The sequence below is a fragment of the Oryx dammah genome, unplaced genomic scaffold (assembly GCF_014754425.2).
Source record: "Oryx dammah isolate SB20612 unplaced genomic scaffold, SCBI_Odam_1.1 HiC_scaffold_20, whole genome shotgun sequence".
Classification (NCBI taxonomy): Eukaryota; Metazoa; Chordata; class Mammalia; order Artiodactyla; family Bovidae; genus Oryx; species Oryx dammah.
Genome location: NW_024070204.1, coordinates 69703123 through 69727931, shown reverse-complemented (window position 1 = coordinate 69727931; position 24809 = coordinate 69703123). Strand labels below are relative to the sequence as shown.

General features: G+C 40.5%; 1 long non-coding RNA gene across 1 annotated transcript in view; it reads right to left on the bottom strand.

The window, feature by feature from the left end:
• The window catches only part of LOC120879700, a 71182-nt gene that overhangs the window by 492 nt on the left and 45881 nt on the right, over positions 1–24809 (bottom strand). The window lies entirely within an intron of this gene.

Below are 24809 nucleotides of genomic sequence, written 5' to 3'. Positions count from 1 at the left end.
GGAAGTGAATGAGGACCGTAGGGTCCCACTAGAGCAGGAATTTGTTTCAAACCCCTCAGCCTGTGGCTGAATACAACCTCGAGCCTCGGTCTGTGGACACTAAGGCCAGTGCTGTTTCCACTAAATGACATGAATATTGATAAATATCTTACCTTTTCTTCACACTTAACAAAGTCTGTGAAAACAGAATTTAATAATCCACTTCTGCATCTGCCAGTGGGCATTACAGGCACTTACAGGTTTCTACCCTTTAGAAGCACATATTTTTAAAATGTCAACAACTGTCCAGGAGGCAGTTAGCTTCAAGCATATGAAAATAATAATGCTGGGAAAGACTGAAGGCAAAAGGAGAAGGAGACAACAGAGGATAAGATGGTTAGATAGCATCATCTGCTCAATGGACATGAACTTGAGCCAACTCCAAGAGACAGTGGAGGACAGAGGAGCCTGGCCTGCTGCAGTCCATGGGGTCAGAAAGAGTCAAACACGAATTAGGGACAGAACAACAACAGTATGAAAATAAATTCTGTATTAGTTAGTGAGGGCTACTGCAACAAAGTATCACAGACTGTATGGCTTAACCAGTACAAGTTAGTATCTCATAGTTCTGCAGGCTAGAAGTTCAAGGTATCATCTGGGTAAGGCTGAGTTTTTCTGGGGGCTGTGAGGGAAGGATCTGTTTCAGGCCTCTCTTCTTATTAGTAAATGGTTGTCTTCAATGTCTAGTCACATCATCTTCCCACCATGCATGCATGTCTCTGTGTCCAAATGGTCCCATTTTATAAGGACATCAGTCATACTGGATTAGGAGCCACACTTAGTAAAAGACCCTACCTCCAAATACAGTCACATTCTGAGGTACTAGGGGTTAAGACTTCAGCGTAAATTCAACGGGGAACACAACTGAACCAATGGGAGGGGGGTTCATGTTTGGGAACGCATGTACACCCGTGGTGGATTCATGTCAATGTATGGCAAAACCAATACAGAATTGTAAAGTAAAATAATAAATAAATAAATAAATAAACAAACTCCAAATCAGTGTTTCCCAAATTTTGACTATTTGTGTATGTATCATCACATACCTTTGCTATATTCATATACCATCTATACAATTAACCCCTTAATATTTAAAAATCAACCTTGCTTAGCAAAATAGATTTACTGTAAAAGGTAACTTGATCTCTTATATAAATAATAAACCAATGCTTCTCTACTATACATTAAAACTATTATTATGATTAAAAAGTCCTCATACCACCCTGCCTGGTGGCTTCGGTCCACGGGGTCACAAAGAGCTGGACACAACTCAGTGATTAAGCACACACGCATGCATAGCACTTAACATTTTCTCACATACCACCATCGGCAGGCATATCATACTTGAAGTAACACAAATCCAAATGGCTGTGAGTGGGTTTGCATACACTCCATGTGAGTTGAGGTTTTGCAGGTTATTTATTAAATAAGACAAATCTCATTTAAGAGGCAATAGTTCTGCCACTCCAAATCAATTCTCAGTATCTTCCAGCCTCACAGAAACAGTCCATCTAATTTTCTGTATGGTAAAATTCCAAGAAAATTCTAAAATGGGAAAACAGGATCAAGGAGTCAACTCCTCATCTTTCTTCTCTCTAGGAATTTGACTGCTTCAAGTGACACATAGGAGAGCTGCAGAATAATTTTGAAAAGATAAATTAAGGTGGGGTCCACCCTGCAGCTCACTGGCTATATGGTTTCTGAATGAATTATTGAAACTTCTGCTGTGAAAGGCTTGGAGTGGAGTAAGTTGATTTTAAGGGAAGTAATGGGGAAGTACATCATCCCACAGTCTTCCCAGCTCATGTCCTAGACATTAGATCATAAGAAAAATCCTCCAGAATAGGGATAAATGGGGCCCAGGGGCCCCTCCCACTCCTATGATAGATACAACCGGTATTCCATGGGTCTCCTTACTCCTGAGCCCTTAAGAATCTTAAAATCCTTGCCAACACAACACTCCAGGAAGCCACTGTCAACTACAGAGAGGAAAACTACAGGCCAGCTCTTTGGTTCAGGGTGCTTTCTCTGGCCTCCACAAGGGCCAGTCCTATAAAGTAATAGGAAAAGGTCTTCACCACCCTTTTCTCCCATGTTTTCTTCTTACCCTTCAGGACTCAGTTGAAATGCATGTCTCCAAGAACACCTTTCCATAGACACCTAATAAGAGATCTAAATAAATGTGTAAATGCCTCCCATTATTCTCTATATCAAATATTTGATTCCTTTATATCATTTACTATGACTTATAATTACTATTTGCTTAAGTACTTACTATTTTAACAGTCTCAATTACATTCAAGGAATGTAAGTTCCTTGAAAGTAAGGGTTATATTGGTCTTATTCATCATTCTATCACTACCATACACTAAGCACTCAATAAATACTTCTTGAAAGAAAAACAGAAAGGAAAAATGCAAGGGGGAAAATGATAAAGCAAGGGGAGGAAAGAGAAAAGAAAGAAAAAAGTGGAGGTGGAAGAGGAAGGGGGGGGCAAAGAGAGAGTGTTCTAAGCCACTGACAATTCGCCATCATCTGTAGTTGCACGTGACTGATCGCCAGTTAATCTGGTGAGTGAGGTATTCCTCTCTGCATGTCATATAGTGAAGCACCTTTTCCTCTTCCCAAAACCTTGCTTCTCAAATAGGAATATCCCCTTCTTAGAAGTACTGGCTGTGGGGGAGGAGTGGGAGACTTTTGCCGTCCTCTCTACTTCTTTTCTGGTTCTCCCCTGTGAGAAGTGATTTATCTGTTTGATGAGGTGATCAGCCTCTAGGATCAAGTGTCTACCAATTGCTATGGTGCAGGGTACTGATTTGAAGTCTTTGCTTGGGCTCATTCTCCATGCTTCTCTTTTGGTCCCCTGACCTCAGAAGGATGTGAGGGTGGCTGTGTCCATCCACATGATTGGCTGGTGGAGTGTCTGCTGGGCAGATCCGCTTTGTTCAAGTTCATCCCAAGGTCTAGACTTGGGGGTAAAAAAATAGAACACTCACTAGACACTGTCAGGTCACATCATTCTACATTTTCACCAATTATGATTTGGACATTTTGAGCCCTATATAACTTGGATATCTATTTCTTGAAAGACTTATAACTCAGAGGGGAAAAGAGTGAATTTGATTACCCCCTCAGAAAACCTAATATGAAAAGACAAAGATATTGCATGATACCAGCTTGACTGTGTAGTACTAGAATCCTAGCTGGCAGAACATGCGGCCTTTTTTGGCAGGCTAACAAATGTTCCAAGATCACTCTTGGCATCATGCTTCCTCTTCAGACTCTTTCTAAGCTTATAATAAGAGCCGTACAACACCTAGTAGATCAGAAACATAACAGGCATGGAGAGAAAAGGCCTGTGGAGCTGGGTGAGGTCATTTCAGAGGGAGCCTGGCTCGCCATAGGACGGCTTTATATGATGAGACCCCCATTAAGATGGAGGCCAGGCCCTCTCGCAGCAGATGTCCTGTCAGATTCTGAGAATTTTAACACAAAAGAGGAATGTTCCTGCAGTGGCTTGCTGCAGCAATTCATGGGATGTGGGAATACTGTTTTTGGTGGTTAGGAATTTACAAATGCTTTTAGGTATGAATACCATCCGTGTCTGCAAAGATGCAGAGAGCTGTTCATACAGAAGAGTTTGGTTTTATTGTTCCAGGTGTGAAATGCTCCTTTAGAGACATAAGAGAGAAACTGAGGATATTTCATAGAGAGAAGAAAGTGATTTTTAAAACAGAGGCAGGGATATTCTTTTTTAAAGGATCTACATTAATTTGTGGCATTAAGGAGCCCACAAAAAAGGAAATTCTACCTCTCTGAAACAGCTCAGTCCATGACCCACTTCACCCTCAAGCCTTGCCTGATTATTGCAGAAATTAGTGGGTTCCCTGACCTCTTATCCTCATGGGACTCAGCCTGTTCCATTTTATTGGCACTTTCCATGTACTGTTTAGGGTGGTCAGTGTTCCCAATTAGATTACCAACTTTTTAAAGAAGGGAATTACATTTATGTCTTACATATCTTAATATTATCACAGCATCTAGCATCTTGTCCTAAATACATTAGAAACAAATTTAATAGTTTGAATTTTTTGATTTCTAAAAAGAGGTCACATTCATGAATTTTACATTTGCAGTGTTCCCGCCATCAGTTCAGTTTAGTTCAGTTGCTCAGTCGTGTCCGACTCTTTGTGACCCCATGAATCGCAGCACGCCAGGCCTCCCTGTCCATCACCAACTCCCGGAGTTCACCCAAACTCTTGTCCATCGAGTCAGTGATGCCATCCAGCCATCTCATCCTCTGTCGTCCCCTTCTCCTCCTGCCCCCAATCCCTCCCAGCATCAAAGTCTTTTCCAATGAGTCAACTCTTCCCATGAGGTGGCCAAAGTACTGGAGTTTCAGCTTTAGGCTGGGAACTATCCTGGGGTTTGAAGCTGCCATGATTTTGTGGAGAATGAGGATAAAACTAATAACACCACCATGAACAATAGTTACCATAGCTAAGAGTTATTAAGTTTTTATTACAGGTCAAGCACCACTTTAAGCATTTTACATATATTATCTCATTTAGTCTTCATTGCATCACTAGGAGGTGGTTATTACTAAGCTTATTTCTCAGACAAGAACATTGAAGCACAGAAAGAGTAAGTGAAACAGGGTCCATGTCCTGGAGTAGTTCACAGACTGGTGGGGAGTCAAAATGTAAAGTGGCGATGATAATATTCATAATACTAATAATACTCATAATGCAAATATACTTTTAAGTGAAAATTGGAAAACCATACATAAGAAAAAAGTGTGTCAACTATACGAATAAGGTGTATATGTGTAAGCAAGAGAGAAGATGAAATTAAGTGTAATAAGGGATCTGAATTAGATGAATGAGTATTTCTTTTCTTCATAATTCAATGAGTATGATCCAGTGGTGTTGATTAATGTTGAACAATGAGATTTCCAGGTGTAGTCGCTGATGAATGTTGTTTGATATTTTCACTTACATTAATGAGTAAGATGAAATTGAAATAAATAATAAGAACATATGTCAAAACTTCATTTGTCTGTAAAGGATGAGTAACTTCTTTGTTAAATCAGATAATAGTTTTCAAACACTGGGAGAACATTTCATCAATTTTCTTCAGCTATTCACAATGCAAAAAGACCGCATAAACACCACACAAGTTAAACCTGCATTCCTGCCTTTTCTCTGTCATGTTGTTACAACTAGAACAGGGACTAGCAAACTACAGTCCATGGGCTCCTATTTTTATAAAGTTCATTAGCTCATTGCTTCCCCCCCACCCCATTTTTAAAGGATTATAAGGAAGAAAGAGGAGGAGAAAGAGGGAGAAGAGGAGAAAGAGGGAGAAGGGAAGAAAGAGGAGGGAGAAAAGGAGGAGGAAGTTATGAAGTGGAAGACGGGGAGAAAGGGGAGAAGGAAGAAGAAAAGTAACAGTAACAAAGCCTAAAATATTTATTATCTGTGTCTTTATAGAAAGAGTTTGCCAACTCTTGGTCTCTATAATCAACAAAAGAAATTATGCCTTGATTTTGTAGCACTGCTGATTTCTATAGTGCAAATATTCCCTCTGTGGCTGATCTCAAGCTAACAGTACAATGCAAAGTTGAGAGGAGATGTACAGTCCGGCACCATCATACACTATTTCTACCACACGGAAATAATAAACATAGATTATCTCAATAGCATTGAGAATCAGAAAGTGCAGTAAAATAATTAGGGAGGGATGAGTTTTGAGTATTTATTATATTAAAAGGTAATTTTATTTTATTGTAAATTTATGGAATTTTTTCTTTTTATAATGATTGCTTTTTCAAATTCATGAAACTTTAACAATTTCCTTTTGCAAAATAAAAGAAGCTGGCCGCAGCACACTACAGTGTAATCACAGAAGTAGCTGGTTTCCCATGATGTTAAAGTTGATGCCACAATGACCCATGTACTACTGTAAAGTAACAAGTCTAACCAGCAGAACATGCTAGTTCAGTTCGGTTCAGTCACTCAGTCGTGTCCGACTCTTTGCGACCCCATGGACTGCAGTACACCAGGCTTCCCTGTCCATCACCAACTCCCAGAGCTTGCTCAAACTCATATCCATTGAGCCAGTGATGTCATCCAACCATCTCATCCTCTGTTGTCCCCTTCTCCTCCCACCTTCAATCTTTCCTAACTTCAGGGTCTTTTCCAATGAGTCAGTTCTTTACATCAGTTGGACAAAGTATCGGAGTTTCAGCTTCAGCATCAGTCCTTCCAATGAATATTCAGGACTGATTTCCTTTTAGATTGTCTTGTTGGAGCTCCTTGCAGTCAAAGGGACTCTCAAGAGTCTTCTCCAACTCCACAGTTCAAAAGAGTCAATTCTTTGGCACTCTGCTTTCTTTATGATCCAGCTCTCACATCCATACATGACTACTGGAAAAAACATAGCTTTGACTAAACAGACCTTTGCTGGCAAAGTTTTGTCTCTGCTTTTTAATATGCTGTCTAGGTTGGTCATAGTTTTTCTTCCAAGGAGCAAGAGTCTTTTAAAATTTCATGGCTGCAGTCACCATCTGCAGTGATTTTGGGGCCCAAGAAAGTAAAGTCTATCACTGTTCCCATTGTTTCCCCATTTATTTGCCATGAAGTGATGGAACCGGATGCCGTGATCTTTGTTTTTTGAAGGTTGTGTTTTAAGCCAGCTTTTTCACTCTCCTCTTTCTCTTTCATCAAGAGGCTCTTTAGTTCCTCTTCGCTTTCTGCCATAAGGGTGGTGTCATCTGCATATCTGAGGTTATTGATATTTCTCCCGGCAATCTTAACTCCACCTTGTACTTCATTCAACTCGGCATGTCACATGATATAGTCTCCATGTAAGTACCCTACATATAGAACATGCTAAGAATACCCTTTATGAGGATGTTCACTACAGCCTTGTTTATAATTGTGAAAAATTAAAAATATCTAAATATCCAGTGGTAGGAGAACGGGTAAATAAAACATTGTATAGTTGTATTATGGAATATTTACATTGTGGAATTCCCATTATGCTACAATGGTAATGCATTATCTATCCCTACATGCATCAACATAGACAGATTTAAAAAATAAAATTGTGAAAAGGAAATTTCAGAAAAATATGTACAAATGATGCAATTTATGTTGATTAAAAACAAAGGATACAAGCTGCATATTGTCTATAGCATATCAAGTGTGATAAAGTTGCCAAATCCTAAAGGAGGAAGATGATCCCCTACATGTGGTATTAGTTGCCTCTACAGGGTAGGAAGAACAGGCCTCCCCAAAGTATCCATTATGGGTTTTAGACTGATCATTCACTGTATAGAAAATGTTTTATGTATGTGTTCCTAAACAATATGTTGTTTCATTTTGCCTTTTCTATGAACTTTATATAAATGTATACCTGATGTTATCTTTGGTGACTTTTTTCACCACATTATTGCTTCAATATGTAAACAGCTATTTAACAAAGACTGATTGGTTTGATAATACAAGTAACAGTGAGGATTTGGAGCTACCTGAACTGTTTGTAGTAGTATAAACACTTCGGAAAACAACTGGATGCTATTTTGTAATCTGAACAAATGCACGTACTACATGCACCAACCTATTACACACTTGTACCAGAAGACACAGGTAAATGCAAAAATGTTTACAGAGCATGCTCTTAATAGAAAATACCCGAGGTGAAGTATTTTTGATCTTGGGGATTATTCATACACTGTAATTCTGAACTAGGCAACATATTATTTGTTGTAGAAAAGAGATGAAAAAATGGTTTTTATCTGTCATTAATAGCAAAGTAATTTGGATTTGTTCTAGGCTAAAGTATAGCCTTTGTGATTGTATCATATATTTAGGCTAAACACTTTCAAAAAGCCAATTTCTAACTCTTAGAAGTCAATGGGGTTGATGTCATCATAAATTCATAGCAAGGTCTCTGCATTCTTTTGTAATAGGTCGGACAGGGTGGGAGAAGTGATGCTAGAGGCAGATAGAGGGGAAATGCACAGCTTTTCATCGCCCTGATCATCGCCCACACCCAACCCCACCTGCTTCCACCTATTGAGCATCAGAGTTTATCTCCTCTGCAGAGAACCATGTTTGTTGAGTCTGAGAAACAATTAGATTAAAATTTTGGCACTTATTACCTATTTAAAAGCATAGAAATATTGAAATCATGTTCAACTTTGAAGGATTTCTTCCTTGGAAGAACAACTAAAAGAAATTTGAGATTTGGCCTTTCCCTCCAAAAATGATTATTTTGTAAAGAAGAATAATTCTTTACAGACTCTTTCCCCCCCCACACACACAGGTTTTCTTTTCAGACTCTTTAAAATGAGCCACATAAGCCCAGAATTCCAAAATCAGCTGTTTCCTCAGTGACTACTCTGTGGTTAAAATGCAACACAGAAAAATACATGTACAAATGTATCAAGTGTTAACAGTAGAAAGTTCAGTTCAGTTCAGTCGCTCAGTCGTGTCCGACTCTGCGACCCCATGAATCGCAGCACGCCAGGCCTCCCTGTCCATCACCAACTCCTGGAGTTCACTCAGACTAGAAAAGATCTTCCAATTTACGAAACAAAATAAAAAGCTCAGTCATTAGTGAACACCTAGCTCCCATCCTTCCTCAATCCCAGCTTGCCCCAGCATGCACAAGAAGTCCCTGCGGTCAATCCTATAATTCCACCAGAAAAGTTAACCCTGTTAAGTGTCAGAGGTTAAGTGACCTGCTCATGATCTTTGGGTGAGCATCAGGGTAATGTCAAGAACCCTGTTCTGAGGAAAATCTTTGCACCTAATCAGGATGTTTCCTGCTTTTCTGGTAGTTTTTACATATAGTTCTATAAATGGGGAATGCTTTGTTTGTATTTGTTGTTTTGTCTCCACTGTTCATAAAAATGCTTTGAGACCCTTTCTTGATTTGATTTCTTGGGTGATACTGTTTGCATTTTAATCAAATGAAAAGAGGAGCACAACAGCTCACCCAATAATGCCACCATGCCATGTACAAGAATACCAATTACCAGTCTTAATACCAGTTAGATATTCACCTGTCACTAACTTCCTTCCTGATAACACTTCCTGCAGATTTTGTAGGCAGCTGGCTAGGTCCCAAGTTCCACAGAGTGGACGTGGGAAGCTTTTCACAAACTTGGGCCCCTCCACCTCCTGCCCTCTTTGTCCCCATCCAAGCACAGCCAGAGACGTGCAGCAGGCTTCTAAGCACCAACTGTGGAGAGGCACTTGGGGGGCTTCATAAAAAATGGCAAGAGAATGCTTCTGCTCACTCTAAAGACTTCAGCTTTTTGCAAATAAATGAGAAATTCTCATTGCCCTAGAGAAAAGATATTTACTGCCTTCCCTCTAACTCATCTCTCTCTCTCTCTCTCTCTCTCTCTCTCTCTCTCTCGCACACACACACACACACACTCACAGACTGCACCTAAACAGTTCTTCAAGATGTTAATACCTTTACTCAGGTTTGAGAAAATGCTGCATTCCAAAAGTTTCTGTGGTTGAAAGAGAAAGACAACATTTCCCAAAAGGCAAAGCTACACTATCATGGGAAAGGCAGGAAGAGGAGACTGTACCTTAGGGAACTCCTGCAAAATTCAGAGTGATGCTTTGAAGTCAAGGCAAATTGATAATTTACCTCCCACTTAACCAATGTGAATATTCATTGCATTCTGATACACTACGGGTAAAGAAGCATGTGAACTTAACAACCCCTTCCAGGAGGAATGTGTGCATCACACATGGGGCAAAATCAAGGAAAGAGAAGGCTACTACCCTAGTTCTTCAGAAGAGAAATTCTCTCAATATCCCCACCAGGCTGTAGCACCATGCCCACAGATGGCCCTCAAAATAAGCTGAGGAGCCTGTGCTGGGGGCTGCTCTGGGCTGTGTCTCAGCACATATGCTGCATTACGCACTGCCTCCTTTTCTCCTCAGTGCTTCCAACATGCTAGTGAATTAACCAGAAGCAAAAGGGATTCAAAGCTGGTCCTTCGAGTGGAGGGAAAAGGCTGGGAGTGGATACCAAAAGGCAGAGATGGAAATAATGATGTTCTTGGGCTATAGAGAAGCACATTTGCAACTGTCTGCAGAAACATTTCTTCCAGGAACCGTCAAGAAAAATTCACTGGTTGAGACCTGAGCAAGAAAGCTTTTTCCACAGAATGGGTGTCTATGTTATTCTTGGCAAGATCTCTGTGGATGTGTAGATTCATTCTCAAAGAAGGAATGGTTCCCACAGCTCTAGACTTACAACCCATGTTGATAAACGCCTTGAAGACTGGGGTCCCAACTCTTTCATTCTCAGTGTTTCAATTCCCACATTCAGAAGAAGGTGAAAATGACTTCCTCACAGTTTTTGTGACTAAATAATATAACATCAGTGATACTGCTCCAAAAAAGGGGCCATGTAAATGGATCATCCATGAGCTAGAGCAGGAGTTTTGAGTTCTGATGTCCCAGATACATCTCAGTGAACCAAGAGCAGCATTCTGTTGTGTCAAGGAGGCAGTCACCTTAAACAGCCAGCCAGACAACAGGAAGGCAAGCCTGCTTTCAGAAAATGTGCGGTAAGTGCCTCATGTCATGCTGGGCATCTTCTATCCCCTATCTCATTTAGCTGTTGCAAAACCTCTGCAACAATACTTGCTACTATCCTTACTTAACAGGGAGGAAACAGACGAGGAAACAGGCTCAGACTGAGAAGGTCTGTCACTTGAAGACAGCTGGTAATGACTGCTGTTTCTGTAAGAGGTTACAAACAAGAGGTGCTCACTTTCAACCTCTCTCCCAGCTAGAGCATTTTTGTGTGCCCTAATTCTGGTCCATAAGACCTAAGCAGGATCTGCTGGGATTCCATGAAGATTTTACTCCCTAATTAAAGGTATGCAGGAGGAATCATCTCACTTTTCCTCACTGCATAACCTCATTTCTTCCTGTGACCTCTGGAATCATTAAAGCTCTTCCACGGTCATGATGGCTCACATTATCAATTCACCAAGTGGGCAGAAAATGCTTGTGGGCCAGTCATGATACTGTAGTCCTGAGCCACTGAATTAACCAACAGGAAAAGCTAGCCTCTGGGTATCTCCATGTGTTGAAAAAAAACGCTTCTGGCACTCCTTGGTATTTACCCAAAGGAGCTGAAAACTTAAGTCCATGTAAAAACTTACACACAGACATTTACAGCAGTTTTATTCATAATTGTCAAAACTTAGAAGAAACCATGTGTAGAGTCTTTTTGCGTTGCTGGAACAGGGCGTCTGCTATAACCAGTGCGTTCTCTTGGCAAAACTCTATTAGCCTTTGCCCTGCTTCAGTCTGTACTTCAAGGCCAAATTTGCCTGTTACTCCAGGTGTTTCTTGACTTCCTACTTTTGCATTCTAGTCCCCTATAATGAAAAGGACATCTTTTTTTTTTTTTTGGTGTTAGTTCTAGAAGGTCTTATAGGTCTTCATAGAACTGTTCAACTTCAGCTTCTTCAGCATTACTGGTTGGGGCATAAACTTGGATGACTGTGATACTGAATGGTTTCTCTTGGAAACAAACAAAGATCATTCTGCTGTTTTTGAGATTGCATCCAAGTATTGCATTTCAGACTCTTTTGTTGACTACCATGGCTACTCCATTTCTTCTAAGGGATTCTTGCCCACAGTAGTAGATAGGATGGTTATCAGAGTTAAATTTACCCATTCCAGTCCATTTTAGTTCACTGATTCCTAAAATGTTGACATTTACTCTCTTGCCATTTCCTGTTTGACCACTTCCAATTTGCCTTGATTCATGAACCTAATATTCCAGGTTCCTATGCAATATTTTGCTCTTTACAGCACTGGATTTTGCTTCTATCTCCAGTCACATCCACAACCGGGTGTTGTTTTTGTTTTGGCTCCATCTCTTCATTTTTCTGGAGTTATTTCTCCACTGATCTCCAGTAGCATATTGGGTACCTACTGACCTGGGGAGTTCATCTTTCAGCTCTATACAGTAAGCAAAAAGAAGAGCAGGAGCTGACTGGCTCAGATCACAAACTCCTTATTGCCAAATTCAGACTTAAATTGAAGAAAGTAGGGAAAACCACTAGACCATTCAGGTATGACCTAAATCAAATCCCTTAAGATTATACAGTGGAAGTAAAAAATAGATTCAAGGGATTAGATCTGAGAGACAGAGTGCCTGAGGACAGGACCTTGTACAGGAGACAGGGATCAAGACTATCCCCAAGAAAAAGAAATGCAAAAAAGCAAAATGGTTGTCTGAGGAGGCCTTAAAAATAGCTGAGAAAAGAAGAGAAATAAAAAGCAAAAGAGAAAAGGAAAGATATACCCATTTGAATGCAGAGTTCCAAAGAATAACAAGGAGAGATAAGAAAGCCTCCCTCAGTGATCAGTGCAAAGAAATAGAGGAAAACAATAGAATGAGAAAGACTAGAGATCTCTTCAAGAAAATCAGAGATACCAAGGGAACATTTCATGCAAAGATGGGCACAATAAAGGACAGAAATGGTATGGACCTAACAGAAGCAGAAGATATTAAGAAGAGGTGGCAAGAATACACAGAAGAACTATACAATAAAGATCTTCACGACCCAGATAATCACGATGATATGGTCACACCTAGAACCAGACATGCTGGAATGTGAAGTCAAGTGGGCCTTAGGAAGCATCACTAGGAACAAAGCACGTGGAGGTGATGGAATTCCAGTTGAGCTACTTCAAATCTAAAAAATGATGCTGGTAAAGTGCTACACTCAATATGCCAGCAAATTTGGAAAACTCAGCAGTGGCCACAGGACTGGAAAAGGTCAGTTTTCATTCCAATCCCAAAGAAAGGCAATGCCATAGAATATTCAAACAACTGCACAATTGCACTCAACTCACATGCTAGTAAAGTAATGCTCAAAATTCTCCAAGCCAGGCATCAACAGTACGCTAACCATGAACTTCCAGATGTTCAAGCTGGATTTAGAAAAGGCAGACGAACCAGAGATCAAATTGCCAACATCCGCTGGATCATAGAAAAAGCAAGAGTGTTCCAGAAAAACATCTATTTCTGCTTTATTGACTATGCCAAAGCCTCTGACTGTCTGCATCACAACAAACTGGAAAACTCTTAGAGAGATGGGAATACCAGACCACCTTACCTGCCTCCTGAGAAATCTGCATGCAGGTCAGGAAGCAACAGTTAGAACTGGACATGGAACAACAGACTGGTTCCAAATAGGGAAAGGAGTACATTAAGGCTGTATATTGTCACCCTGCTTATTTAACTTATATGCAGAGTACATCACGAGAAATGCTGGACTGGACGAAGCACAAGCTGGAAATAAGACTGCTGGGAGAAATATCAATAACCTGAGATATGCAGATGACACCACCCTTATGGCAGAAAGTGAAAAAGAACTAAAGAGCCTCTTGATGAAAGTGAAAGAGGAGAGTGAAAACGGTGGCTTAAAACCCAACATTCAGAAAACTAAGATCATGGCATCTGGTCCCATAACTTCAAGATAAATAGATGGGGAAACAGTGGAAACAGTGGCTGACTTTATTTTCAGGTCTCCAAAATCACTACAGATGGTGACGCTTGCTCCTTGGAAGAAAAGTTATGACCAACCTAGACAGCATATTAAAAAACAGAGACATTACTTTGCCAACAAAAGTCCATCTAGTCAAAGCTATGGTTTTCCCAGTACTCATGTATGGATGTGAGAGTTGGACTATAAAGAAAGCTGAGCATTAAAGAATTGATGCTTTTGAACTGTGGTGTTGGAGAAGACTCCTGAGAGTCCCTTGGACTGCAAGGAGATCAAACCAGTCCATCCTAAAGGAAATCAGTCCTGAATATTCACTGGATGGCCTAACTCTGAAGCTGAAAGTCCAAAATTTTGCCCACCTGATGTGAAGAACTGATTCATTGGAAAAGACCCTGATTCTGGGAAAGACTGAAGGTAGGATGAGAAGGGAACAACAGAGGATGTCAAGGTTGGACAACATCACCGACTCAATGGACATGAGTTTGAGTAAGCTCCGGGAGTTGGTGCTGAACAGGGAGGGCTGGCGTGCTGCAGCTCATGGGGTTGCAGAGTTGGACACAACTGAGAGACTGAACTGAACTGAAGAAGCAATCAAGATGTCCCTTAGCGGTGAATGGATGCATAAACTGTAGAACATTCAGACAATATAATATTATTCAGGGTGAAAAAGTAATGAGCTATCAAGCATGCAGAGACATGGAGGAAACTTCAATGCATTTACTAAGTGAAAGAAGTCTGAAAAGGCTGCACAGTCTATGGTTCCAAATATGTGATATGCTGGAAAAGGCAAAACTATGGAGACAGTAAAATATCAATACAAGAGGTGGAGGTAGGGTAGAGGGATGAGTATGTGGAGTACAGAGGATGTTTAGGACAGTAAAAGTATTCTGTGTGACACTATAATGGTGGGTACATATCATTATGCATTTGTCCAAACCCAGAGAATATACAACCCTGAGAGTGAACCCCAATGTAAACTATGAAGTTTGATATAGACATGCTAAGAGAAAGGAGGTCTCTCTTTTCCTTTGGATCTAAGTTATTAAGATTAGGACTAACTGCCATTTTTCTCACTATGTGTAAAAAACCTGGCTGAGATTGTCTAGTGGGAACCAAAGCCAAGAGGTTAGAAAAAGAAAAAAACACCTTAATACCATTTGATACCCTTGATTAGATTGCTCCTGAAGTCCTTCTCTGGGTATCTCAACATCATCATCCATTAATTTTTCTTTTGTGTCAATGACAATTTGCGTTCTATTTCATGCTACCAAATGGATACCATCTAATTCACCCAAATCATCCAGGGGAGATATTTTTTCATTTCTACTGTGTTGGCCAAAAAGTTCTTTCAAACTTTTCAAACAAACATTTTGGCCAACCCAGTAAATAGAGGCTTGGATAAGGAAAATGTATGGAATTCTTTAGAGATAATGAAAGTCCAACCCTAGAATCTCTGACCCAAGACTCACTCAATTTGGATAAAAATTCAGATTTGGGGGACTTCCCTGGCAGTCCAGTAGCTAAGACTCCACACTCCCAATGCCAGGGGCCTGGGTTTGATCCCTAGTCAGGGAATTAAGATCCTACATGCTGCACCTAGGCCCGAGCATTGCAACTACTGGGCCTAAGTGCCGCAACGAAGGGCCAGCACAGCCAAAACAAATAATAACTGAACAAGCAAATAAATAAACAAATGTGTGTGCATTCAGTTGTGCAGGACTCTTTGAGATCCCATGGTCTGTAGCCAGCCAGGCTGCTCTATCCATGGCATTTCCCAGGCAAGAATACTGGAGTGGGTTGCCATTTCCTTCTCCAAAATTAATCAATCAATCAATAAAAATAAATTCTTTTTTAAAATACAGGTTTTTGTTTCTTCACATGCTGCTGTTGTTCAGTCGCTAAATCGTGTCCGACTCTTAGTGACCCTTCACATGGGAACGTCTTCACTGCTGTTTTTCAGAGTTTGCACTCACTCCTGGGCTACGATGGGGTGACCTCTCCACCTAGTCAAGTCCTACCTCCAGGTCCCTACCCCAACATCCGCCCACTTGGAGGTGCAGGAGGGAGCAGTGGAGCAATCAGAGGCCCAGTTGGCAGTCTTGAGGGAACCCTTCCTAGCCTCTGTACCTCATCAAACTTCACAGTATACTGAGTTGATTTATGAGAAAAGGTTATTAAAGCATGTAAGAGCTCCTGCTGGAGAGAAAATTATCTGAATAAACAAAGTGCTATTACGGGAATCAGGGAAGCCACATGAGGGAAAGGTCATTAAAATCAGGAAAAACTGGCATATCAATCTCTTCTAAATCACTGAACTCGCCTGAGAGAAGTTAAGTATCTTTATATCTCACGTTTCTTTTTGATCATTAGTCCTTCCAGCTCAGAAGGGGACATTCTCAGATGCTAAACTGTTGAGCAGTTTAAATTAGAGGGAATTTCTAAGAAATAAGTTGTGAAGTTGGATTTTTGAAGGAGGGCTCAATTAGAGACTGCCTCGTAATACAGAGCAGGCATTTGAGTCTCCCTAGTGTTATTTTCTCTCCTACAAATGAAAGTTTAATTTTTTTCCTTTGCTTCATTTGACAAGATTTGATGTTTTCCATTCTTTTTCCTAACAAGGAGGAATGCACAAACAGTCACCCTGTATACAGTGGTGTACTTCACAAAAATGATTTTCAGGCTTTGGGTTAAGAAAACAAATCCCCTTAGTAGATTAATTTGTATTAAAAAAAATTTTGAGTTAGGGCCAGATTCCTCCCATGGAAATCATATTAGTAAACAGTTGGTTCCATTAAGATGTTTTACTCAAGTTTGATTCTCTGAGCCAGATTCCTTTGTTCTTAATGAGGGGTTATGACAGCCCAGTTCAGACTACTGATCTATATTCTTCGAGCATGTGAGCCATATAATGAGTCCTTGATTTCTCTTTTATTCATTCTTTGGAACTTTAGTTCTGGAATTCAGAGACAATAATATTATATCTAAATGTTCTCAAAAGTTATGTTTGCAGTGCACAATTAGGTGCAGTTAAGTATTGGTATAAAGATATTATGATGGCATTTCAGTCAGGGGCCCTGGCACTACCTGAATTCTTGCCTTGGGCACACCACTACTTCTTTTACAATGTTTCCAAGGGAGATATTAAACAAAGGAAGCAAAGCACAGGGGCTTTGACCCTAAATGCCAAAGTAGAATTCAAGCATGCTGGGCTCAAATACATAGAGAGCTCCAGAAGCCAAGTGAGACAGGTTTGAATGGACTAGAAGCAAGTAGAAAGGCTATTCTGTCTCAACAAAGCCTGGCAAATTTGAGTGCTTATCTCTGCAAAGTTTTCAGTGCCTAAGCCTGAACTGGAATTCTTAGGATCTGGTGATGAAGAAGCATCGCAAGAGAGATAGCTAGATTTTCCCCCAGTGTAGTGGGACCAGGTCAGAATATCACCCCAAAGGAGAAAAGATGAATTCTTAAATCATGTAGTGATCCACCCAAAGTGGTCCCTTTTTGCAGGTGGAGGGAAGTGGCTATGATGAAAAAGAGGAGTCAAAAACCCCTTCTCCATTTTTAGAAAACAAAATGTGAAAAATTTTTATGCCTTAACATTGTGTATTTTAACATACAGACATATAGACTTGATCATGTAGGAAATTCTAATTAGCATTAGTGTTGTCTTTTATATAATGCTAGTACTCTTGCCTGGAAAATCCCATGGACGGAGGAGCCTGGTTACTGAGCGACTTCACTTTCACTTTTCACTTTCATGCATTGGAGAAGGAAATGGCAACCCACTCCAGTGTTTCTGCCTGGAGAATCCCAGGGATGGCGGAGCCTGGTGGCTGCCATCTGTGGGGCCGCACAGAGTCGGACACGACTGAAGCGACTTAGCAGCAGCAGCAGCAGCAGCAGTAGACATAATTAGTCATCCAACATAATGAGCTTGGTCTGAATTTCGGTATGTACTAGAGTCCTCAATGTTGTCAAGTCGCTAAGTCACGTCCAACTCTTTGTGACCCCATGGATTGCCACACACCAGCCTTCCTGTACTTCACTATCTCCTGGAGCTTGCTCAAACTCATGTCCATTGAGTTAATGATGCCATTCAACCATCTCATCCTCTGTCACACCATTCTCTTCCTGCACATCTCATCCTCTGTAACCCTGTTCTCCTCTTGCCCTCAATCTTTCCCAGCATCAGGGTCTTTTCCAATGAGTTGGCTCTTCTCATCAGGTGGCCAAAGTATTGGAGCTTCAGCTTCAGCATAAGTCCTTCCAGTGAATATTCAGGAGTGATTTCTTTTAGGATTGACTGGTTTGCTTTCCTTGCTGTCCAAGGGACTCTGCTCTAACTCCATAGTTCAAAAGCATCAATCCTTAGGTGCTTAGCCTTCTTTCCGGTCCACCTCTCACATCCATACATGACTACTGGAAAAACCATAGCTTTGACTAACTGGACCTTTGTTGGCAAAGTGATGTCTCTGCTTTTTAATATGCTGTCTAGGTTGGTCATAACTTTTCTTCCAAGGAGCAAGTGTCTTTTAATTTCATGGCTGTAGTCACCATCTGCAGTGACTTTGGAGCCCAAGAAAATAAAATCTGTCACTGTTTCCAGTTTTTCCCCTTCTATTTGCCATGATGTGATGGGACCATATGCCATGATCTTCATTTCTTGGATGTTGAGTTTTAAGCCAGCTTTTTCACTCTCCTCTTTCGCCCTCACCAAGAGGCTCTTTAGTTCCTCTTCATTTTCTGTCATTAGAGTGGTATCATCTGCATATCTGAGGTTGATATTTCTGAGGTCTGTCGAATCACAAACTGGAATAAAGGTTGCTGGGAGAAATACCAACAACCTCAGAGTCCTCATAGTTATACTCAATGTCCTCCAAATACATTTAAAAGCATTCATTACTGTGCTGTCTATAATCTTTGTATCTTTTTTCTAGTAGCTATATACTAATTTCCTCCACTTTCAACCTATGTGCTTCTAGTGAAATTGACTCTAACTTTAACTCAAGAATGGGATGAATGACCCAGACCTGGCCAAAGTCCTGCATCCTGATGGCATCAGTAATCCAATCAAAGGTGAGCACATGGGCTTACCCAGTCCAATCAGAGTTGACCCCTGACTATTCCTTGGAAATCCTGGGATAAAGATGCTCACTTTTTTTCTGCTTGATTTCAACACAGAGGCATGCAGCTCCAAGAGCTGACAACAGTCACCATTCAAGCAGGAGAAGAGAGCCAACAAGAATGGAGATAACACCAAGGCAACACAGCTGAGAAATGTGTAGAGAAAAAGTAAACTCTGGAGATAACTTTTGAGTCTTGGATCAAGTTATATCTGAAGCTGGTATGTCTTTGAATTACTTGATTTGCAAGAGCCAATAAATTATTTGCCATGTGTAAGACAATTTGGGTTGAATTTTTATCTTTTGTAGACTTAAAAAATGCCATAAATGATACACATATGTGCATTTCATAAACATTACCCAAGATAAAATAACACTAGAGGATAAAGATACTTCTATAAATTCACACACTAATAATAAAATTTAGATCTAAAATGTGTGAGTACTTAATGTAGCCCAGACATTATTGTAACTTCATTCTATGTTTAACTCATTTAATTCTAACAAAAAATCCAATAAGTGAATGCTATTATTTTTCCCCTTTACATATGGAAAATGTGACACAATGAAGGAAAGATGGAGCTCAAATACTAACCCAGGCAATCAGAACCCAGAGCTTGTATACATAACTCCTATGTTCTACTGCTAGGACCTCCCAAAAAGATACTTTCAATGCTCATCACCTATAAAGGTGTTTACTTGAGAGATGAGGATCATTTTATGATGTAACAATCAAAAAGTGGCCTTAAGATGAATATCAGTTCAGTTCAGTCGCTCAGTCGTGTCCGACTCTTTGTGACCCCATGAATCGCAGCACGCCAGGCCTCCCTGTGCATCACCAATTCCCAGAGTTCACTCAGACTCGCGTCCATCGAGTCAGTGATGCCATCCAGCCATCTCATCCTCTGCCGTCCCCTTCTCCTCCTGCCCCCAATCCCTCCTAGGATCAGAGTCTTTTCCAATGAGTCAACTCTTCTCATTAGGTGGCCAAAGTACTGGAGTTTCAGCTTCAGCATTATTCCCTCCAAAGAAATCCCAGAGCTGATCTCCTTCAGAATGGACTGGTTGGATCTCCTTGCAAGACCCTCAAGTAAAGATATACATGTATTTAATCTTCAATAAGATTGGAGCCCAAGGAGCAATTTCCATATTAAGAGAATGGCCTTAAACACTAGTCTTTTCAGTCATGGGCACAGAAACAGGTGTTTTGAAGTCAGTCTTTCTCTGTCTCTCTCTCTCTGTGGAATGACCAGTGAGAAATGGGCAGAAATGAGGATATGGAGCAATGGAGTACAAAAACTATGGTTTCAATTTCCAGTTGGCTTGACAATTCTCAGGGGTTGCCTCCTATGGCTGTGTGTTCTAGCAGGGGCAGAGGTGATAGCTCTTGATCTCTGTTATGGGATAAATTGTGTCACCCTCTAAATTTATGTACTGAAGCCCCAACCTCCATTACTTCAGAAAAGGACTGTATTTGGAGACGGGACCTTTAAAACGGTTAAGTTAAAGCTGTTAGAGTGGACTTGAGTCCAACCTGATTAGTGTCCTAATCAGAAGAGATTACGACAAACAGACACCAAGGAGACACACACAGAGAAAGAGGACCAAGTGAGAGGACACAGCAAGAAGACAGCCAGCTGCAAAGAGAGAGGCCTTAGAAGAAACCAAACCTGCAACACCTTGATCTTGGACTTCTAGTCTCCAGAACCATGAGAAAAATAAATTTCTGTTTTTCAAGTCACCGAGTCTATGGTATTTCGTTAGGAAGACTCTAGCAAACTAAGTCTCTGAGAATTCATGGTAAAAGATATATTCGAATACCCTCTGCATAGCAGCTTTATATCTACCTGGGTAGAGTTTATTAAAAGCTGGGGAAACGCCATGGTTCCCAGCCAGATGGAGAACTGGAATGCTGAACAGAATGCCTAGGTAAAAGCAAAACAGTAGTGACAGACCAATGGGCCATGTTTGACGAGCAATGGATCAGACACCCAGCTCAAAATCGTAGCTCTGCTACTAACTAGCTATGTGACCTTGTGCATGTTTTTAACCACTCTGAGCCTGAGTTGCTTCATCCATGAGGATCCCTATCTCGTGGATATTGCAAGGATTAAATGAAAAGAAGTAATATATGAAACACAGTATAGATACAAGGCCACTGCAAGCACTCAATAAATGGAAATCATGGGGTGGCCAAGATTTTATGGATGCTGCATGCCTAGGGTTCACCCTAGTTAGAACCTGTGGCTTCCAGCCTGACTCTGCATAGATCATGGCTGGCAGGGCCAAGTCTTGTGGCCTTTTGCCTGCCTTGGTACAGACTAACTTCCCTACTGGATTGTGCTGGCAGGAGCAGAGGTTCAAGGCCCATAGCTGAACAGGTTGAGAAGCCAGAGCTAAGATATTCCCCCATTCCACCACAGATAGAAAGTAAATCTATCCAGTAGGGTCATCTTAGAACATAAAGGGACGATACCAGGCATGGATTCCTATATCCTGTTTAGTACCCACTTCAAAGCACTCTGACCCCCCAGACCTCCCTTGAACATGGGTGGGAGAAAGCTCCAGAGGAGGAAATTCTCAGGATACTATGCAAGGAAAGGGTCATCATTTTGATATGTGGATGTCATTTGCTGGGAAAAAGAAAAAAAAAAAGTTCTTGAAAAATCAAAAACACACTAAAGTGTAAGCAGTAAATTAGGTTTACATATCCAAAACACCCAGACCATTGCTACAATGAAATTAAAAACATTTTTAGTAAGTTATGATTCTAAGAAGGGAATTTTACAAAAATGAAGCTATATTTTAAAAGTACTTCTTGAGATTCAGTCACACCAGAGAGGAAACATTTTTTCTTAAGATATTTTCATCAAGGATGACTTTGTTTTCTTTCTCTGCTGAATTAGAAACCCATTTACAATGCCAAACCATTAGAACAAGACCAATCCTGTTATGACAAATATCATTGCCCAGCCAATGGTCCACTCACTGCAAAATGTATTTAATAAACATTTCCAGAACCACCAAGAATGGAAAAACTATGAATGCTATTTCCTGTTGAAGGGTCTTAAGCAAGCCTAATGGGAGAACCATACAGTGTGGCAGATCTCTGGTGCTGAAACTAGAGGAGTGTTTACTCAAAGCAACTTGAGGGAGAATGGCTGGAAATGGGCAGGGGAGGAGGAACCAGAATCCTAGAGAAGTCAAAACAGTCACCAGGAAAACAACCTCAGATGTTAAAATATCAACAGAAGGATGAGGCAAGGGCAGAAATTGAAAGTAAGTAATAGTTTTAGCAGATATGAAACTAAAGCGTAAGTGAAAGAGAAATGTTAAGTCAGAACTGGGGCTGCGAACCTTAAATACTGGCTTTCTTTGTGGGGTCACATAGATAAAAAGAGTACAGGCGTGCCTGCATGCCTGCCAAGGCGCTTCGGCTGTGTCTGACCCTTTGTGACCCTATAGACTGTAGCCCGCTAGATTCCTCTGTCCATGGGATTCTCCAGGCAAGAACACTGGAGTGGGAGGCCATGCCCTCGTCCAGGGGATCTTCCAGACCCAGGGGTCCAACCCGCATCTCATGCCTTCTGCATGGGCAGGCTAGTTCTTTACCACCAGCACCGCCTGGGAAGTTCGAAAAGAGTGCAGGACTGGACATCAACTGAAATTTATTTACCAATACACATTTGCAGGAAAATCTAATCTATGGAAGAAGATGCGACTATTAAATTATTGCATAAAACCATCAAAAGTATTCTAACTGATATGCTGAATTTCCATGAAAGTAGAGAAATTTTTAATACTTATGCCTACAGTAATATCACTGTAAATTTTTAGTCCTAAAAGGTACAATTAACTGACAAATTTAAAAACAGAGTAAGTGCAAACCAGAAGTTGCAAACTGGGTATCTTCAGACTGAGTAAAGTTGTGTTTGCCTTGCACATTTTATAAAATGAATGACTCGTTACTATGGTGGACTTCCCTGGGTTGGGAAGATCCCCTGGAGGAGGGCATGGCAACCCACTCCCGTATTCTTGCCTGGAGAATCCCATGGACAGAGCAGCCTGGTGGGCTACAGCTCTTGGGGCTGTAAAGAGTCGGACACCTGAGCAATTAAGCGCAGCACAGCAGATGGCGGGACCTCCCTTCCCTGGCCTTCTTCGTACCTTATATTTTAATGTGCATGTGACAGGGACAGCAGTGGGGACTTCCATTCTAGCTCTCTCATCTCTCATCCTGATGGGTAGACGCTTAGGTCTGACATTCATTGGTCCTTATTTCTTAATTGGATAGAGTTACTCTATTAACAATCTGAGAGCCCTGTCATTCCTCTTTTTTCATCCTTTCTCTCCTCACCAAACACTTCTGCATACCCAAGGTTTCTTCTGAGAAGAGTGGTAATTAGAAAATACATTTCAGCCTTGTTCTTCCATCAACTTTGTCAGTAATAATGTTGACATCTTGATCTCCAGCTGTCTCATTTCTGTGTCATTTCTCTATTGGTAATGAAATCAAGAGGAGATGAGAGAAGGTGCTATTAACTGGGTCTAACGAAGTTCAAGAGGTTGCTAACATATAAACATTGGGGAATTTAGTATAAAGATCTAGGTTCCTGACTTTGGTTGAAAAATGGAAGATCTGGCAAGTCTGGGACCATGTTTGCACATTGCATGCATTGGCTGAAGTTGAGTAATGGATGCCACCTTTAGAAGGAGCATGAATGTTCCAGCTTGCCAGTCTCCACCATTCCATATCATCTCACACTCTGGCATTTAAATGACATCTTGTCCTAGCATTTTAAGTTTATAATTTCCGACTATAATCTTACAAACTTCTTTCTTCAGAATACAGACTTTTTCTAGGTTAGTGGAATACTGATTATCAGAAAGAATGATTAATAAAAATTTTGAGTAACACTAGTATGGAAAATCCTGTATCTGTAAGTCTGATTGTAAAGCTAAGTGCTGTGGCATTCCAGCTCCTAACCTGGAACATCTACAGATCTCTGTTATTTCACTCCACACATTTCCAGTGCACAGACCTAGACCCACAATTTTCCCCTAATTTAGATGAGATTGCACTTGCCAACTCAGAAAAATCCTTTAAGCCCAACAGCAAAGAAAATTCTCCATCTCCAGCTTATATTTGTGTCCAGACATCATAAGATTGTCTCTCTCTCTGGCAAAACCAAAGTAGACAATTGGGAAAATTATTGAACTAGCTCAAGCAAAACCCATGTCAAATGACCCAGGTAATTTCCAGAAGAGCCAATGTTTTCGCTGAATTAGAGTACTTGGAGAATTGCCCCAACCACCTGTATTGCTTAGGTCATGGAGACAGACTGTTTTCACAACTAAAATAATCATAGTTGAACCAGCCTTGGAAGCCCATCTCAAAAGTAGATTTTGCTGCATCACTGTGGATCAAATTACCTGTAAAACAATCAGTTGTGGGGATAGTAAAACATATTAATTTGATTGTCCTGAAGTAACTTAATCATGTTACACAGATATGACTAATATTATACTGATTCTCAATTTCATTTCATAAGATAGCAAAATAACTAGTCAATCAATCAGCTGCCTAACCCAAATTATAGTAATAGTTGGTTTGAGATTTTTATTTAACTAATTGACTGCAATTTTGAAATTCTTTAAAATACCCTTATAATCCAGGTACAGGCTAAGATTTAGCTCCCTTAGTTATTTTTTCCTTATCTAGAACCTAGCTTTATTTCCCTTCACATACCTGCTTGGATGACTTCTAAATAAAGCTAAATTCCTCCACTGGCTTGCTTTCTGTGGGCTCTTACCTATTTATTTTTTTGTTTGAGAATAAAGTCTCTTCTGGCTTACCTTCTGAGTATCTTTGACATTGATTTTTTTGAAAGTTAACTGTCTCTTAACTATCCATTAGTGTTTCTTACCTGAAATCCTGGCCACCTTGACATCATTCACTTCAGAAAATACATACAAAGTAAATATGACTCCAGATTTACATCCAGGAACTTGAACAAGCACTACAGACTACAGTGTCTGGCTTCATGTCTTGCTATGAGTCAGAGCCAGGAGGTTCC